A 14,881-nucleotide genomic window follows, 5' to 3' on the forward strand; every position below is an offset into this window, starting at 1 on the left:
TTTTTTGTAAGTGTGTGGTGAGTGGGGCACTAGGGAGGGATGGTGTGAATGATTTTTTTTTTTCCAGGTATGGGTCCGGTCCGCTCCCTCTCCCAAGAACATCTCCGCTAGGTGCGGAGCCCATACCTCCACGTCCTGAGGGAGGGGTTGCAGATTTCCTGTGATGGCCCCTCTAGGGCGCCCTGCTTTGGGGGCCCCTTTGGGAGTCTGGGGTTATGGGTCCCCTGGCCCCTGCCTCTGTGCTCGGGGAAGGCAGGCCTTTGGTTCTCCACAACCACTATCGAGCTATTTCCTTCTGGATAATTTTCACCTAAACTAGTGCACTCTCACAAACTCCCACAGGTGCAGGGTTCCAGGTATTAAGTGTTCACTTATATACAGAAAGCCTGTAATTTATTTATTTATTTTCTTTCCCTTTCTTTTTTCAGGTATCACTTTTGTTACGTCCCTTGGCTTAGTCTAGGGGTTATATGGGACGGACATAAAATGAGGAAGTGGACTGAGGAGGCAAAGTTATCTTTTAAACATTTATTTACTTCTAATTTTACATTATTTACAATTCAGACGGTTAAAACTTCAGAGAGAGCCCAGGCCAACATAACAAACAAAACAACCCTAATCAGAAAATAAAAAGAAGAACTTACCTAACAACAATGAAAGTAAAATAGTACAAACCTACAAACTAACCTAAACCTAACAATCACTTAAACAAGAGAAAACTGGGGTTAAACCAAAAGGCAGCTCTCCCCTACCAACCCAGTCTGACCAAGTGTACATTAAAAAACATGACAAAGGCAGGCCTTTGCACTGGCAAGCATCTGCAAGAGGTGGTACGGCAGGCAAGTGGCCAAGAGGCACTGAGGTGCAGGATCACAGCCTTTAAATAGGACACAGGTGATTGCTGATTGCACTGGACTCTGGAAACCACACCCACATCCTGGAGAAGGTGGAGCCTAGCACAGGACAAAGAATTAGCACAAACACAAACATCTACCTGGGAGATGTAACACCCCCACCCATAAGAACAAACATAATTGTTTGTTAAACCATGCACACAGTCACACTCTGGAAAGAGTGTCTGCCACGATGTTGTCACATCCTTTCTTGTGCTTGATTTCTATGTTGTAGTTTTGTGAAATTAATGCCCACCTCATGAGTCGTTGATTGCTGTTATACATACGTGAAAGAAACACAAGTGGGTTGTGGTCCGTAAAAATCTCTACCGGTTTTGAAGTGGAACCCACGTACACTTCAAAGTGTTGAAGAGCCAGTAGCATTGCCAGAGTTTCTTTCTCGATAGTTGAGTAGCGCCTTTGATGGGGGTTGAACTTCTTACAGAAGAAACAAACAGGATGAGGTACTCCTTGGGCATCATCTTGAAGGAGAAAAGCTCCAGCTCCAATCTCACTAGCATCCACTTCAAGCTTGAAAGGCTTGGAAAAATCTGGAGCAGCAAGAACAGGAGCATTTGACAAGAGAGCTTTTGCACAGTCAAAAGCATGTTGACATTCAGTACTCCAAAGGAATGGTAGCTTTGGACTACACAAGGAGGTCAGTGGTGCTACCACTTCAGAAAAGTTCTTGCAAAAACACCGATAGTAACCAACCATACCCAAGAATCGGCGTAGCTCTCGGCGCGTTTCTGGCACTGGAAAAGCAAGGATTGCATTTACCTTTGCACTGATGGGACGAACCTGGCCTTGTCCAACTTCTTTTCCAAGGTACATCACGGTAGCCTTGCCAAATTCACATTTAGCCAAGTTGAGTGTCAAGGAAGCATCAGCCAGACGCTTAAACACAGTGGCTAGAGTGGCAACATGCTCAGACCACGTGGAAGAAAAGACAACCACATCATCAAGATAAACCTTACAGTTTTCCACGTCCGATAGCACAGTTGACATCAATCTCTGAAAAGTTGCAAGAGCATTTCTCATCCCAAAGACCATCACGGTATATTGTAAAAAGTTGTCGGGTGTAACAAAAGCTGAGATTTCTGAGGCTTTGCTGGTTAAAGGTACTTGCCAATAACCTTTAAGAAGATCCAACTTAGACACATATGCAGCCGATCCAACACTGTCAACACAGTCTTCAATACGGGGCAGTGGGAAGGAATCAGGTACTGTAACTGCATTAACTTTACGGAAGTCTGTACAAAATCGTGGCGTGCCATCTGACTTCGGTATGACCAAACATGGAGAACTCCATGGACTGCAACTTGGTATGGCCAAACCATACTTTAGCAGATAGTTCACCTCCTTTTTCATCAGTCCTCTTTTAGTCAGATTCACACGATAAGCATGTTGCTTAATTGGCACAGCATCCTCAACATTTATGTCATGCTCTATCACTGTGGTACGTGACGGAATGTCACCAAAAAGTTTTGGATGAGCGTATATAAGCCTCTCAATGTCCAATCTCTGTTCACATGTCAAGTGAGAGAGATATGTAGACAACTTGGACAGTACCTCAGAATTGAGCATTCTGGCACTCTGGTAGCTGACATCACAAAGCTTAAGCCCATCTTCATCTGCACCCTCCTTCAGTCCTGAAGAGCACAGGAGAACCTCTGGAGGCGGCTTCTTTTGCATTGAAGATTCAGCTGGCTCTTCTACAGGGCTGCAAAGAGATCCGGACCGAGGATGAAAGGTTTTAAGCATGTTTACATGACACAAGCGTGTTTTTCGTCTCCGGTCTGGGGTTTTAACCACATAGTCAGTCTCATTCACTTTCTTGTCCACCAGATATGGTCCACAAAATCGGGCAGATAATGCCGAACTGGAAGTTGGTAAAAGAAGCAAAACCTCGTCACCTGGATTAAAAGATCGAGGGACAGCTTTCTTATCATACCAACATTTCATCTTCTCCTGAGCAGAGGAGAGGGACTCTGCTGCTGCCGACCGGGCCTTATGGAGGCGTTCTCGGAACTGTGAAACATAATCCAGAACATTAGGTTGAACTGGATTATCTGTGGACCTGAACTGTTCTTTAAGGAGCTTTAAAGGTCCTGTTACAGAATGACCAAACACCAGTTCAGTTGGACTGAACCCAAGAGATTCTTGCTTAGCTTCCCGAATAGCAAACAACATCAGGGGTACTCCTTCATCCCAATCCTTTCCAGTATCCAAGCAATATTTTTGCAACATGGCCTTGAATGTCTGGTGCCAGCGTTCTAATGCTCCTTGTGACTCCGGATGGTAAGCACTTGAAACAACCTGTTTAATCCCAAGAGTCTGCATGACCTGCTTGAAAAGTTTGGACATAAAGTTGGTTCCTTGATCTGTTTGAACTACTTTTGGTAAACCAAACGTAGTGAAAAACTTTGTCAATGCTCTGATCACCAGAGGTGTAGTTATTCTTCTAAGAGGAATTGCTTCTGGGAAACGTGTTGCAGTACACATAATAGTCAATAAAAACTGGTTACCATTCTTTGTCTTGGGCAATGGACCAACACAGTCCACGATGACATGCTCAAAAGGCTCACCAAGTATTGGTATAGGATGAAGAGGGGCAACTGGAACAGTCTGGTTTGGTTTCCCTGCAACCTGACAAATTTTACAAGTACGACAAAACTCTACTACATCAGCCTTCAACCCAGGCCAAAAGAAATGGGTAAGTATTTTGTTGTAGGTTTTCGTAACTCCTAAATGACCAGCCAAAGGATGTTCATGTGCAAGGGACAATACCTCATGTCGATATCCAACAGGCACCACAATCTGATAAGTAGCGCTCCACTCATTATCAGAACAAGTTCCTTGCTCCAAGGATACTGTTGGATGTGCAATCCACTTACGCATTAGAACACCATCCTCAAGAAAATAGGAAACCTTCTCATTTCCTGTTTTAGAGAAAACAAAACATTTGTTCAGAGAAGGATCTGATTTCTGAGCAGCAATGAGATTCTCACGGGTGACTGGCAAGTTCCACTGAGGAAAATAAAAGTCCTTTAATTTGCTCTCAGAAGAATCTTTGGAGACTTCTTGATGTTCCATCAAGGTTGGCAAACCATCCTCAGCCAGAGCCTGAGCCAACAGAGAATCCTCCAGATCAGTCTCTGCAGCTCTGCTTCGTTTTTGAGCCCTTGTGAGAACATAGGCAGGAAACACAGATGGCAAACACGTCGCCAGGTCATCATTCTTACTGTTAGACTTTGGACTTTCAATTACTTCCAAAACAGGGTGCACTTTTCCACCAGCCATGTCATTTCCCATAATAAACTGAACTCCTTTAATTGGAAGTGAAGGGCGAACTGCCACCGGGAAAACACCACTAACCAACTTTGACTTAATGTGCACAAAATGCAATGGAGCTACAACATAACCCATTTCAACTCCTTGCATCAAAATATTCCCATTACATGAGGAATGGTCACCCACTGGCAACACATCAGCTAAGATCACAGATCTTGACCCTCCTGTATCTCTTAGCATTTTAATGGGCTTTTCATCTTCCACCTTTCCAGTCAAGGATACAACACCGTCCAGAATGAATGGTGTGAAGCAAGGATCAAGCTCCTCAACAGCATTCCCTTTCTTGGCATCAATGGTTTTAATCAAACCTACCCCTTTTGATGGTTTCACTGCAGCTGACTGATTCTTACGTTTTAAAGAGGGACACTCCACAACAACATGACCAAGTTTGTGACAATAGAAGCATTCCCTTTCAGTCCTTGAAACTGAAGTTTTTCGTGGGCTTGGAGGATCTTTTCTTGGGAAAGATTCTCTGGTGGGAACTTCACGTTTCGGCACAAAAACAGTTTTATGGGTCAACACAAATTCATCTGCAACCACAGCTGCTTCCTTTAAAGTTGAAACCTTCTGTTCATTTAGATACACAACAATGCGCTCTTGAAGACCATTTTTAAATTCTTCCAGCAACATTAATTCACGTAAAGAACTGTAGTCAAGAACTTTACTTGCCGAAAGCCATTTGTCAAAAAGCGTTGCTTTTTCGCGAGCAAACTCAACAAAAGTCTGATTTGCTGTCCTTTTATGATTACGAAAACGTTGTCTGTACGCTTCTGGAACAAGTTCATAAGCAGCAAGGATAGCAGACTTCACTACATCATATTTTAAACTTTCTTCCAGAGACAAAGCAGAACAAACTTCTTGTGCTTTGCCAACCAATTTACACTGCAGAAGCAGAGGCCAAACCTCTCTCGGCCAATTTAATGAAGCAGCGACACGTTCAAAAACATTGAAATATGTATCAACTTCTGATTCACGAAATGGAGGTACTAACACAATGTTTTTGCTCACATCGAAAGAACCTGGGGGTACAGAAGAACAAGTTATTTCTTCAGCAGCCGATGAATTTACAGAGCTGGATTGAGAAGTACTGGTTTGAGGGTGTGTGGAACCTATGGAAGATTGAGCCTGTAATTCCAACTGGCGCAATCTTACTTCCCTTTCAATCTGAAGCTCCAACTCCAGCTTTTTCAGCTTTAAAACTCGTTCGGTCTCTGCTTGCAACTCCAACTTACGAAGTTCAAACTCTGCCTGACGAGCTTGGAGTTTATCCTGAGCCTCTAATTGCAGTCTTGCCAGACGTTCCTTAATTAATGCCTCTTGCTTTGATGGAGAAGAAGGTGAGGCAGCAACAGAAGGTGAGGCATCAGTACTCACGCTTCCAACCTTTGGCTGTTCCACACCAGCAGGCCTCTTTCCTTCCTCTGACACATCAGGCATCAATCTCTCATTAGGAGACCTATCAAGAGGAACTTCCAAAAAAGGTGTCTCAGAAACAGGAAGCAATCCTTCTTCCGCAAGCTTGTTTGAAACAACAAATTTCAGCTCTTTTTTAACCATTTGTTTGGTTACATTCATCTCAAAATGAGCTGCTATAGAAAATAGGTCTTGTTTTCTGCACCTTTCCAACTCCTCCCAAGAAGGATTATCTACAAAAGCACGCAAATTGAAAATACGAGTTGCCATACCAACACTCTTTGCCACATACACCTAAGAACTCCAACAATCCACTTCAAAATATACAGACAGGATTAATAACTCCCGGACGAGCCCCCACTTTATGTTACGTCCCTTGGCTTAGTCTAGGGGTTATATGGGACGGACATAAAATGAGGACGTGGACTGAGGAGGCAAAGTTATCTTTTAAACATTTATTTACTTCTAATTTTACATTATTTACAATTCAGACGGTTAAAACTTCAGAGAGAGCCCAGGCCAACATAACAAACAAAACAACCCTAATCAGAAAATAAAAAGAAGAACTTACCTAACAACAATGAAAGTAAAATAGTACTAACCTAAACCTAACAATCACTTAAACAAGAGAAAACTGGGGTTAAACCAAAAGGCAGCTCTCCCCTACCAACCCAGTCTGACCAAGTGTACATTAAAAAACATGACAAAGGCAGGCCTTTGCACTGGCAAGCATCTGCAAGAGGTGGTACGGCAGGCAAGTGGCCAAGAGGCACTGAGGTGCAGGATCACAGCCTTTAAATAGGACACAGGTGATTGCTGATTGCACTGGACTCTGGAAACCACACCCACATCCTGGAGAAGGTGGAGCCTAGCACAGGACAAAGAATTAGCACAAACACAAACATCTACCTGGGAGATGTAACACTTTACACATGTCAGCTTAAATAATAGTACATATGATTTAGCAATTGCATCAAGGTGTTACTCGATTGTATCTGTTGCTTTATGTCTGTTGGTTGTGCTGTTCTTTTTACATCTCTCTTCCCAGGTGATGAAGCAGACAGAGGACGTTTTATCATTCTCTCCCTTTTATCTCTTCTTTCTTTCACCTCTTCTCTTTCTTTTTTTTATCTTCTTGTTCTTCCTTTTCTCTCCTACTTTATTATTGTAGTATCCGTATAATTTGAAATTCTCCCTTCAGGAATTACAATAAAGCTATTTACATGCATAAATCAAGCGGAGCACGATGGTGAAAGCTGTTTGCTCTACTTGTGAAAGAAAAAATAAAAACTAAAAATAAAAATATTAAAGTCGTCACCGTTGAGCTTTTCTTGACTTTCTCAGAGAAAACCTAATTTCTCCTTGCCCCTGGGCCAATCACTAAAAAGAGGGGTGTTCACTCCCCTGATTCAGCACAAAGAGATCCTGGTCTTCTGCAGAGCCACAGGAACAGGACTGGCCCTGAAAAAAGTGCTCTTGAAACACTCATAAGTGAGCGGAGCCATCCGCTGTACGGCCATTACAAGCCAGTGAAAGTGGACATAGAGACAAAAGAGAGAGAAATTCAAAGATAAAGTAAAAGGCAGGAAGAGAACATGTAGAAAGGTGTTATAAGAATTATTATTCTGAAGTCACTATGGCCTCACACCACTCGGACAGAGGAGGCCTGGAGACCTGATGTCTGTGTATAAGATCCACTGTTTTCTGATTGCAAGGCCAAATGCTGCAGCTGCTGAGGGATACTGATTGTTTACGATAGACTGTCTTTGTTTTGTCTCATGGGAAGGCCACGGTGCAGTATTAGGGGAAGCCCGAAAAGCGACACAGACAGAGACAGGGCAGACAGAGACTGCAGCGGAACCGTGGGGTGCGATTACTTTCCATCTATGTGAATCTCTGCTCTGTTTCTCAATAAAATTGCTGGAACGTTATACCACCGTCTCGTCATTTAGTAAAGATGGGAACTCAGTTACTATTGCTTAGAATTCCACCCAAAACTCCCACAACAATTTGGCGTAAACGAACAAGATCTCCGACCGACGAGCCGGGGAGTCCGGGGACAGGAGCTGCTTTGGCCGGCCCGGAGAGGTTATCCGGCCTCTGGTACCCCGAATGGATTTTCAAGGGATGTGGAGGAGCTCCTGGTCTCGGAGCGTCTCTGGGCGTCGGCGCGAAGATCCGAACCTTTCTTTCATGAGACGGTAAGGGGATTATTTTCCAGCTCTTTTAAAAACAAATGCGATTGGTCAAAAAATGCTTGCAAGCTTTTAAATTTTAAACCCCATTTTAAAGTATACCTCAAGAAATTTTGAAATTTAAAACTGTAAACCTAAAAGGTAGTAAGTAAAAGCCGGTAGAAATAATGAATTATATTTAATCCTTAAGGCAAATAAAACAGGGTTCGCAATACCGAACGGTGACTAAGGTTTAAACATTAAACTAAAATTCAAAATTTAATTAGAATACGTTTTCAGCTGAAATACGGACTTTCCCACAAGGGGGAAGGAGGGGCAGAGTGATTTTCACCTGGAGAACAGGTGACCGGCTGAGCAGTTTGCAGCTGGTCCATTTAAAGTCCTCTTGTCTTGGGTTTGTGCAAGAGGCTGTCCACTTCTGTTGTGGATGAAAGCGGCAGGGATGCTTAAGTCCTTGACTGTTGCGAAGACGTTTGCAGCTTTGATAAGTGGGGACCCCGACCATTATACCAAAAAGGCGACCATCGGATGTGAGGCCTTTCATTTAGTTGGTCGATCGTGCTAAAGACGAGTAAAAAATAATAATAAAAAACAAAAAAAGGATAAAATAAATAAAAACAAACAAAAAAAAAAGTCTGGAAGCAGAAGAGTCAGTGTAATGGGTCAAAGGCAGAGTTTTTCAGGGTCCAGCCTTGCCCCAGGGTGAGACGTTCGATTTCATGCTGAAAAACGTAGGGGCCCAGACGCATGGCATGCATAAATGATTTGAAATGATTTGATTAAACATGCATATTTCTCACATAGGGGTTATTATTATTACTATTGTTTTATTTTATTGCAGTACTGCTACTAAATAATAAAAATAAAATTAAGAGAAAAAAGAAAAGCGATAAAAACAAGGAAACGGAAACGAAACTAAAAAGGCGTTGCACCGGGGAAGCGTTTACGTGGGGACCGATTAGGCACTTCCGTTGTGGATAAAATTGGTCTAAACTGCTAATAGCGACGTATAACTTTCAAAAATGGGTAAGCGTCCAAGTGTCTGCGAGACACAGAGTTGTATCCTTGCGGGACTGAAGCGTAAAACCGCGTGTGGACGAAGCATCGGGGGGTCGTAACCAGCGCACGCTCTCCACCTTTTAAACTAAGCGGGAACTTAACGCGTTGAAAACATCTTTCGGCGTTGACGTTTAAAAATTATGAAAAACATAGAACTATTTAAGATGGTGAAAAAGCAGGCCTGCACGTGTTTGTCTGTCTGAATGTCATCGTTTGTATGTAACTGTACGTATGTATGTATCTATGTAACTAAACGTTCATCTGTGTGAATTAATTCGGGGTAAAAGTAATGTTCATGGTTTCAGAATGTTCATTTGTTTTGGGAGAACTGCAGCTCCGTAATTCAAATGACATTTTAAGCATGGACTATGTTAACAATAGAGGTACAGTAAAAAAGAGATTTAAATAACAAAGTTTGTTTTTTAACATTAAATATCAGGACCAAATTAAATTGATACACGGAGAGATTAACATGGCTTGAACGGAAATATTTCAGCTTTGTTAGAAATTGGAAATAAGCGTTACATAAGCTTAAGTTTACTGTTTTACAAATTTAGGCTGAGATCCTATCACTTGATTTTTAGCCCTAAAGTAATTTAAAATTACTGAGATCTCATTGCTTATAATAATAATGATTCATCACAAACCAGTCCAGTTGAAAGAAGTTTAGATATACAAGATTTTTTATTTAAATAGATGAGGGAAACTGTGCTTTGAACAAACTGTATGGAACTAAATATGGTTGCTTTTCTAAGGTTTTTCTATTCATTTATTTTATTTATTTTTTACTTGGAATTTGAATGCAACTAATGAGAAATTTTGAGAAGCGTCAAAATATCAGAAGGCCACGTTACACGCGTCATCAGTTACGAAATCATCTGATGTTATTAGTTATGCTGAGCTGAGGCGATCCTCAGAGGGACAGTTTAACCTGAAACAGGACAATAGATATGATAAACAAATCTGACCATGATTTAAACATCTGAATGTTTATGGCGAGGCTGGGTTTGTGTGTTCTGGCCTGGGGCACGAAAACTATGTCAGAGGGAAAAAAATAAAATAAAGCCAGCTTCGGAAGGATTAAATTTTAATTCTAATCTTGGTTTGTTTTGGGTAGGCTTCTCAATGTGCTGAATTATTGGGAAAACTCTTATCATTTATAGAGAAACACTAGAAGCTCAAAAACTAAAAGGGAACAATCATTGCTTTAAAGTTTCACCCTTGACCAATTAGGTTTGATAAGGTATATATGAATAAAAGTATCACTAACAGCAAATACACATGGTCAAAGGACCAGAAATATATCAAAAAAGTTTGTAATAAGTCAAAAACCTATGTCATATTGGAAAAGACATAATTGTGCTCCTTGGAAAACAATTTTGTTTTAGTTTTTTTGGTTCATTTCTTTCGTTTGTTTTCTTTCTTTTGGAGGGGTTTTGAACAAAGTTTCAAAGGAAAGGTGAAGAATAGAAACCTTCCCAGGATCAGAGAAAAAAAGGGAAAAAGATCACGTTAAAGGGACACTAAGGGAACCAGGGTTTTAACTGCATGCTATTAACACTCTTGTTTTTCTCTGAGTTATTGCTTTCAGATTAAAGGAGTTATAATCAGATTTGGACACTAAATTATACTTAGTTTTAACCAAGTTATGCCAGATCTTCCAGCAGGAAAGGTGGTGTCTTAAAAATGTTTGTTGCTTTCTGCTATTAACAGCTCTATCTTTCTGCTTCTTTTTCTTTGCAAAGAAACCTGGTCAATATGATAGGATTGTGCTAACATAGAGATTTAGTCTCATTTAAGACATTCTCAGATGCAAGAGAATGCAGAAACAGTGCCACAGTGCCATGGGGGGCTGATCCTTGGGACAAGGACTAAAGGTGATGTCATTGACTTCAGCCTGATCCAGTTTTGAGTTTTATTTTGTCAGAGACAAAGTTTGATTTATTTATTTTTTATCCTTTTGTTTCTTTTATGTTTGTCATGTTAGAGGGAACACTGTAGTTAAAATGTTTGTGACTGCTTTGCTGTAATTTCTTTTCAACCTATGGAGCGTTTTCTTTGGCAAAAAATGCTGGCAGAATTCATTCTGTTTGCAGGCGTGAGGACTGGAGGATGGACTGTTGAAGGGAAGAAGAATGTTGTGCTTAAGTCAGACATTGGACTGAAAATGGACAATGAAGGACTATGACTGAGGCATCGGACAACCTTCGACAACAAACACAGATGAGTTCTGCAGACACGACTTCATGCATTTCACTTCAGATTTTGTTGTACACAATTAAAACAAAACACACATTACGAAACACATTAAGATTATGTAAAGGTGAAAACTTTTAAAGAAGTAACTTGATGGAATCATAGAGCAACTTAATAAATTAAGTGGGTATTATATCAACAGTTAAATAGATAAATGAATGAATTAGTTTTCACTATATAAGTAGAGTAATCTGAACTTTTAAATAGCATTTCATTTAATGAACATCTTAGAGTAAGCTGATTTCTGCCAATCCGGCAGGCATCAATAAAACGCAAAGAAAAGGTTACTGGCTAAAATGGGTAATGTTGCAGTAAAATTAGCATAATGACACATCCTACTAACTAACATGGGTAAATTTAGGATTAAAGCATCAGGGTACAATGGTTACAATATTTATGGAGATTTAATATCTTTCAACTTGAACACAAATAACTCAAAAGTCTTTTTAACCAGTTAACCTGTTAACCTGAGGGGTTTTAGATCGGGATAATTTAATGGTTATCGTCTTACATACTAAAAATAAGTAAGATTAATTTAATTAGATTAAATTATGGGGAAATTTTGGATCTGGTCAGGATGGTTGGGGGGCTGTGATGATAAAAGGGTAACAGCTTGAAGGTGATATCAATGAATGAAGGTTTTCTCTGAGGAACATTAAAGCAGCAAAGACACCCCACATTGGAACTCCTGTTTTGAACGGGACATAAGGTGAGATCCTTACAATGAGAGACGTTCCACACAGGGGGGTGTGGAGACCCCTGGGGCATGGCACCCAGGGATGAGCTGCTGTGGACTTCACACAGCTGGTGGAACCAGAGGGACGACGAGGTGGTCCCACAGGTTACCTGACACCTTACACTGACTGTAAAGGGTTCTGGGTTTTCAGGGTTGCTGAAAACAGAAAGCTTCAGAGAACCTTTCACCCTTCCTGACCAGGCACTCAGAATACGTAGATCATAGATCAGATTGCAGAGGCCTAGACAAGTAGGAATGCGGAGACGCGTTCACCCAAGAACTTCTTAATAAAAGTCCTTAATCCTCAGTTTAAGAAGATAAATAAATAAATAAATAATCACAATGTAAGGTCTACTTTATTTTAGGATTAATTTGGGAACTAATTCTGATTTGCTTAAGTAGCTTTGGTTGTTCAACAATGTTAGAACATTTTCAAAAAAACTCCTGTTCTCTCCTGCTCTCTGCTTTGTTTTGTGTTGTAGAACCTTGGCATCCTTGAACAGTAACAGCATGGTATAAATATTTTGTCTTTTCTGTGCAGAACAGCACCTCACTTAAAAAAAAAAAAAGAGAGAAAGAGGGAAAAGGCTTTCACATGGAAAGGCTTTCTTTTTCTCAGTTGGGTTTTTTAAAATAATTGGGAAATGTCATGAAATGAATATGTTGATGAAATTATGTTGCAGAGAACTTCAACTGTCAGACAACAACAGTTAAGACACACATTGAAAGCATTCTGTTAAGAATTTACTGCATATACATTTGAACTTAAAGATTACTATTTTAATTAATAATTAAATTGCAGAATTCTGAAAGCTAAATAATTGTGGACAGAAATATCTTGAATGTGAAAGTGCTTGGAGAATGTTTTAATAAATGACACATGAAAGGGGTTTTGATAAGAACACTAATTACACCTTGTTTCTGTTCTCTAGTGGGAACAAGGACTCGTGTCTGCAGACCATCTTCACAAAGTGTTTTATTAGAAAGAAATGCAAAATAAAATGCTCAGTGCCCATCCAGAACTGAACGCTTATTACCATCCAGCTCAATCGTCCAGCCTGCGAGGAGGAACCAAGAAGAGGACTGGGAATGAAGAAGCCAGAGAACTCTGATTCCTTATTCTTCAACGGGAGGAGTTGCCTGAAGAGACCCTAAGCGCGATTAGATTATTTTCTGCCTTGTGCCTGAATGGCCTGAAGGCTTCCTTAACTTTGCGTTCTTGACGTTTAGGACTCTTCTCATATTGTGTTGCTGTTTGTTTAACTGCTCTGTTTCACTGACTCACATGTTTGATTTTTTTGTGTTATGAGATCTACACTTTAATATTACATCATGTTGATCAATATGGGTTTATGGTAAAAAATGGAAACTGTTTGCTTCAGACACACAAAGATCTATGGTTTATGCACCTTTTGATTTGATATAGGAAGAACCAGGATCGGATTGGCTCTAAAGATCCTTTAATATTAGCTGGTAATGATAACACTTAGATTTAATACAGGGTTTTCAGGCTCAGATTGGCCGAGAGCAGATCTCCCTGGGAGGGGGCCTTGCAGTTTTTACTGCCCCCTAGGGGTAGCGTTTTCTGGAGGTTCCCCTGCACGCACTGAACCTCTCCTGCCTTTGCTCCTGGTGTTATAAGTTTGGAGTGGTGGATTATTGTCCATCGTAGGGGTGAGTGGAGAAAGGAGTAGGAGGGTATTCAGGGTGGGTAAAGAGTAGACGGATTCGACCTTGGTTAATGAACAGGGTTTAGCTTACCATAGTCTAATGTAATTTTAAAATAATGTGCGCATAGGTACCTAAAACAGGCCTTACCTAATTAGATGAATCCTAAATTGTAGATGAAAGCTAAACCTTTGATCTTGTGTGTTAAAGCTCTATGAAGCATTCATGTTGATCTGTATTAAAAGTTCCAGCACTACCCGGTTCCAACACGGGAACCCTTTGGGTCCCACTTTACGAGTTTACAGAAATCGTTCCTCTGTGCTTTGTTCACATTTTCAAGTGATGGGTCATCTTGTTTTGTCTTGATGCTGATGACGCCATCATCAAAAAAAAAAAAAAAAAGAGAGGAATGTTATAAGAATTATTATTCTGAAGTCACTATGGCCTCACACCACTCGGACAGAGGAGGCCTGGAGACCTGATGTCTGTGTATAAGATCCACTGTTTTCTGATTGCAAGGCCAAATGCTGCAGCTGCTGAGGGATACTGATTGTTTACGATAGACTGTCTTTGTTTTGTCTCATGGGAAGGCCACGGTGCAGTATTAGGGGAAGCCCGAAAAGCGACACAGACAGAGACAGGGCAGACAGAGACTGCAGCGGAACCGTGGGGTGCGATTACTTTCCATCTATGTGAATCTCTGCTCTGTTTCTCAATAAAATTGCTGGAACGTTATACCACCGTCTCGTCATTTAGTAAAGATGGGAACTCAGTTACTATTGCTTAGAATTCCACCCAAAACTCCCACAACAAAAGGAAAAAAAGAAGACAATGAGTAAAATAGACAGAGGTAAAAGGGAGAGAGTCAACATGATCAAGGGACAAACAAAACACAACCAAACTTCCATATTAACATAGACCATCAGAGAGATTTTGAATTTCTTGTGAATTCAGCACCAGTGACCAACTCAGTGATAGGATGGAAGGAAAACTTCCCCCTCTTTGCTGTGTTGTCATATACAACCACAGAGAGCATGTGGGGCAAAGTCAACGCTGCTAAGCTCTATCGGCTATCAGGCCAGAAATCATCCTTGGATGATATCATTAATTTGCTACATACATACAAGGTGTTATGCCATAATAACACCATGATGAATAATTGATCTCAGATAGGATTCTGAACAGTAGGGAAGAGGTGACAAAAATAATTCTATCCTGCTGCAAACATAAGGAGACACAGCCGCAAAGGAGAGGGAGTCAGCTGGGACTGCCCTTTTCTCAGCAGGAGGCCAGCTGTGACCACTCCC

At 40.9% G+C, this 14,881-nt stretch overlaps 1 long non-coding RNA gene across 1 annotated transcript; it reads right to left on the reverse strand.

Annotated features, from left to right (window-relative positions):
* Positions 1–513: 513 nt before the first annotated feature.
* LOC118559000 lies at positions 514–6,578 on the reverse strand. Its single transcript, XR_004928589.1, has 2 exons — positions 6,269–6,578; positions 514–693 (listed from the first exon to the last, which is right to left on the reverse strand). It is a non-coding gene; the product is annotated as an uncharacterized LOC118559000 (long non-coding RNA).
* Positions 6,579–14,881: the final 8,303 nt, after the last annotated feature.

Source organism: Fundulus heteroclitus, unplaced genomic scaffold (genome assembly GCF_011125445.2).
Source record: "Fundulus heteroclitus isolate FHET01 unplaced genomic scaffold, MU-UCD_Fhet_4.1 scaffold_195, whole genome shotgun sequence".
Lineage (NCBI taxonomy): Eukaryota > Metazoa > Chordata > Actinopteri > Cyprinodontiformes > Fundulidae > Fundulus > Fundulus heteroclitus.